This window comes from Phoca vitulina, unplaced genomic scaffold (genome assembly GCF_004348235.1).
Source record: "Phoca vitulina isolate PV1807 unplaced genomic scaffold, GSC_HSeal_1.0 scaffold43, whole genome shotgun sequence".
NCBI lineage: Eukaryota > Metazoa > Chordata > Mammalia > Carnivora > Phocidae > Phoca > Phoca vitulina.
The window spans coordinates 9,918,269-9,922,755 of NW_022589746.1; positions in this window are offsets into that span (position 1 = coordinate 9,918,269).

Genomic DNA, 4,487 nt, shown 5'->3' on the forward strand with positions numbered 1-4,487 from the left:
ATGCTTGCTGATCAGAATAGAGTCTGAGAAGCTGACAAGTGGTAAGAGTGTGCTTATATTTATCTTTGGGTCTAAAATATAATGATTTTTATTTTTAAAAACCTCTTTTCAAGTTCATCCAGTTAGCAAATATTTATTGGGTATTCACCATAAGCCATGCACTCTTACGTTAAGATCAATTAACAAAGGCAACAAAATAAGTCAGTATTTATATTGGGTGAAATGTATAAAACCTTCCACGGAACTGCTAATTCAGAAATCATTAAGACAAGCAGTGACATCTGATCAAAGAAAGAGGTCTGTTGCCCATACCAGTGTGATCTGAGAATCAAAGTCCCACCTAATTCAAAATATTTATCCAATATTTTCCTTGCTTGCCTACAATGTCCACCTTTACCCGCATTCATTGTTTAAAGGCCAGGTGTTTGAAGTAGCAGTCCATGGAAAACTATGTCCCACAAAATCTAAAGAATTCATCACAAGAGCTGTACTACAAGAAATACTAAAGGGAATTCTTCCAGCTGGAGAAAACGTTTTCTACTTGAAGCAGGAATAAGCAGGAGCTAAGAGTGTGTGTGTGTGTGTGTGTGTAAAATACATACATATGAAGAGGAGCAAATATATATGTATATGTAAAAGAAGAAAATGTTTACCATTGATTTTAAAAAGGGGAAGAATGAAAGGGGGGAAATCAGAGGGGGAGATGAACCAGGAGAGACGATGGACTCTGAGAAACAAACTGAGGGTTCTAGAGGGGAGGGGGGTGGGAGGATGGGTTAGCCTGGTGATGGGTATTAAAGAGGGCATGTATTGAATGGAGCACTGGGTGTTATACGCAAACAATGAATCATGGAACACTACATCAAAAACTAATGATGTAATGTATGGTGATTAACATAACATAATAATAAAAAAAATAAATCTTTTAAAACATAAAAATATATATATATATAAGGATTAAAAAAAAAAGTAACAATCATAATATGTAACACCTAGAAGTAAAACATAGCACAGCAATACTAACAATGGCAGAGGATGATAAATGAATGTAAAGAGTCTTCCAATGTTTTATTGTTTACAAGTAGTAAAAATAATATAAGCCAGGCAACTCTAGGTAAACATTGACTCTCTAGAGTAACTACAGACTGAATTAAAGCAATTATGTATATCTACGTATACGTATATAGAAATAGATATAAATATATATACATAAACTAAAAAGCTAGTAGAAAAGTGGAACTATAAAAAATAATTAATCCAAAAGAAAATAAGTACCAAATCTCAAGGGTAGCCACCAAAAAAATAATAGCAATTAAAATTATTAACAGGGAGATATGACATGGATATCATTAAAAAGCTAACAGAGGAGAAAATGGAATCGCTAAAATAATTCAAATGAGAGCTAGGAAGGAGAAATCACGGAACAAAGAGCAGAATATGGAAACAGAGTAGCAAAATGGTGAACATAAATCCAACTATACCAACATTAAATTAAGTGGACTAATCAAAAGGAAATTAAGCGTAAATATTGTCAGACTGAAAGACAAAACCAGACTCAAGTCTATGCTGTTGACACGTAGCACACACGGACTAACATAGAAAAGGAGAGAATGATAATAACAGCCACGCAAACAACACAGTGAAAAACCTGTGTTGCTCTATTACTATAAAAAAAAAAAAAAGCAGACTTCAGGTGAGGAATTACTAGCAGAGATAAAGACGAGCATTTCGTAATTAGAGAGGCCAGTTCATCAGGACAATATAAACATCCTAAATGTGTTTGCATGTAATAATCTAGCTTCAAGATAAAGGAAGAAACGGACACATCCAGAAACCGAAGTGGGGACCTCACACACTGCTGGAATAAGCAGGCACAACCCCAGGCAGGACCCGGGGGCAAGAACGATATGGAACACCAGGGGCAGGAGAGACATCCTTTTCCACTGCGAATGGAAACTTCACCAAAATAGGTGGCATGCGAAACAGTGGATCAAGTCCTAACAAATTTCAGAAGACTGGTGTCCCACTGAGCATGTGCTCTGAAAAACAGGGGAATGACCCTGGAAATCAACAGCAGAAAGAGCACCAGAAAATGCCCTACTGTTCAGAAACAAAGCGATGTGCTTCCACGTGACCCGCCCGCCAGAGAAGATGTTGCAGTAAAACGTATATAATGTTTCGGACTGGATGGTAATAAAAATACGATATACTAATACTTGGGGATGTTGCTTTGAGAGAAAACTATCGCTTCAAATGCTTATATTAGAAAGGAAGAATTATTGAAAATTAGTTAATTTTGGAAAATCAGTTAACCAAGCAAGAAGCCAGAGGAAGAATAGCAAACTCAACAAGAGAAGGTAGAAGCAACTAAATTATAAATGTAAGAGCAGAAATTAATCAATGGAAGACAAACGTGGGCTAGGGAAAATCAACAAACAAAAGTTGGTACTTTGAATGTATCATATGACCTCACTGATATGAGGAATTCTTAATCTCAGGAAACAAACTGAGGGTTGCTGGAGTGGGGGGTGGGGTGGGAGGGATGAGGTGGCTGGGTGATAGACATTGGGGAGCGTATGTGCTATGGTGAGCACTGTGAATTGTGCAAGACTGTTGAATCACAGATCTGTACCTCTGAAACAAATAATGCAATATATGTTAAGAACAAAAAAAAAAGAAGAAGATAGCAGGAGGGGAAAAATGAAGGGGGGGAAATTGGAGGGGGAGACGAACCATGAGAGAGGATGGACTCTGAAAAACAAACTGAGGGTTCTAGAGGGGAGGGAGGTGGGGGGAGGGGTTAGCCTGGTGATGGGTATTAAAGAGGGCACGTTCTGCATGGAGCACTGGGTGTTATGCACAAACAATGAATCATGGAACACTACATCAAAAACTAATGATGTAATGTATGGTGATTAACATAACAATAAATTTTTTTTTTTAATTGGTACTTTGAAAAACCAATTAAAAAATGACTTTAAAAAAAAAAAGGCTAGTACACAGAAAAGGTAGGCATTGGCAGGGGTCAAAATGGTGATGAAGGAAGTGCTGGAACAAGAACCAGGTCCAGAGGGTCAGCAGACACAGACGAAGCACACGGGAAAGCTTCTCAACAATGTCTTGTCCAGCATTCGAGTGGTTCTCCAGGCCTTTCCCTCAGAGCCACAAGGTGGCGCCAAACCTCCAACCTTTCCTTCAACTTCTACTCCCGCTGGGACCAGTGTTCTAGCCTATATGCTCCCGGAGCCAAACACTTGTGCATCCACTTTTGCCATCAAAATGCAGAGCTTCCTTCCTTAAGTGCCTTACTTTTGAATTAAAATTCAGGTCTAATTGGTGGAGTCTGCACCCTAGCTGCAATTCTTGTTATCTTCAGATTTTTTTTAACCCTATTAAATAGTAGTTATACACCTTACCAGTTAATAATTCATATTAAGGTATCCCCGTTCAAATCACGGGTTAGGTTTCCGTTTCCTGCATAGATCCCCACCTGCGCACTTCTTTCTAATCAGGACTAGCAGCACGTGTCTGATTTTGAACTGCACAGTCTGGTGTTTGACTTTTCTGTCTAGTGTAGACTATAACAACTAGACATGCTATTTTTTAAAGATTGTGTACGATTATTATAGGTTATAATGTGACCCACATGCATAGAAGTTATGCAACTGAATGCAAAATATAATTTATGTAATTTGGGCTACACACTTTTATCAAATGATTCCACGTGTTCCTTACCTATGATTCTACAGTTTACAAATTGACACAATTCCTCTTTATTGCATTCCATTCTCTTCTTCCTAACAAGCATATTGGTCAAAATTTGAGGATTTCAAGTCACATTGCCTCAGTGAAATTCTTTCTCTGCAGCAGTTTGCACTTTGCCAAAATAATCACACATTCCAGGACGAACTCAGGCACAAAAGACAGTACATTCCATGATTCCATTTATCTGAAGTCCAAAACCAGGCAGAACCCACCAGGAAGTGCAGAGGGATCAGGGTTGTTAATAGCTGGTGTTACATGTCAACTTAACTAGGCTACAATCCTCGTCTACCAAACACTAGACTAAGTGTTGCTGTTATGTGACTAGCATCCACAGTCAGCTGACTTTAAGGAAATGAGTAGATCTCCCATGATCTGGCTGGACCTTAAAATAGAACTGAGGTATTCCTGGGGTATTCCACCTGTGGCCTAGAGCATCAGCTCCTGCTGGAGAGGTCAGGCTGCCCTCCTGACAGGGTGCCCTTGGCATTTCAGACTTGCCCAACCAGTGCCCACATTTCCTTGCTACATATAGAGACAGACAGAGATGCAGACAGACAGACATGGGTCTATCTAGCTGTACAGATCGAGATCTATCTACGTCTCTACCCATCTATCCATCTATCCATCCATCCATCCGTCCATCTGTCCAACTGTCCATCTGTCTATCTATCTTTCTATCTATCTATCTATCTATCTATCTATCTATCTATCTATCTATCTAT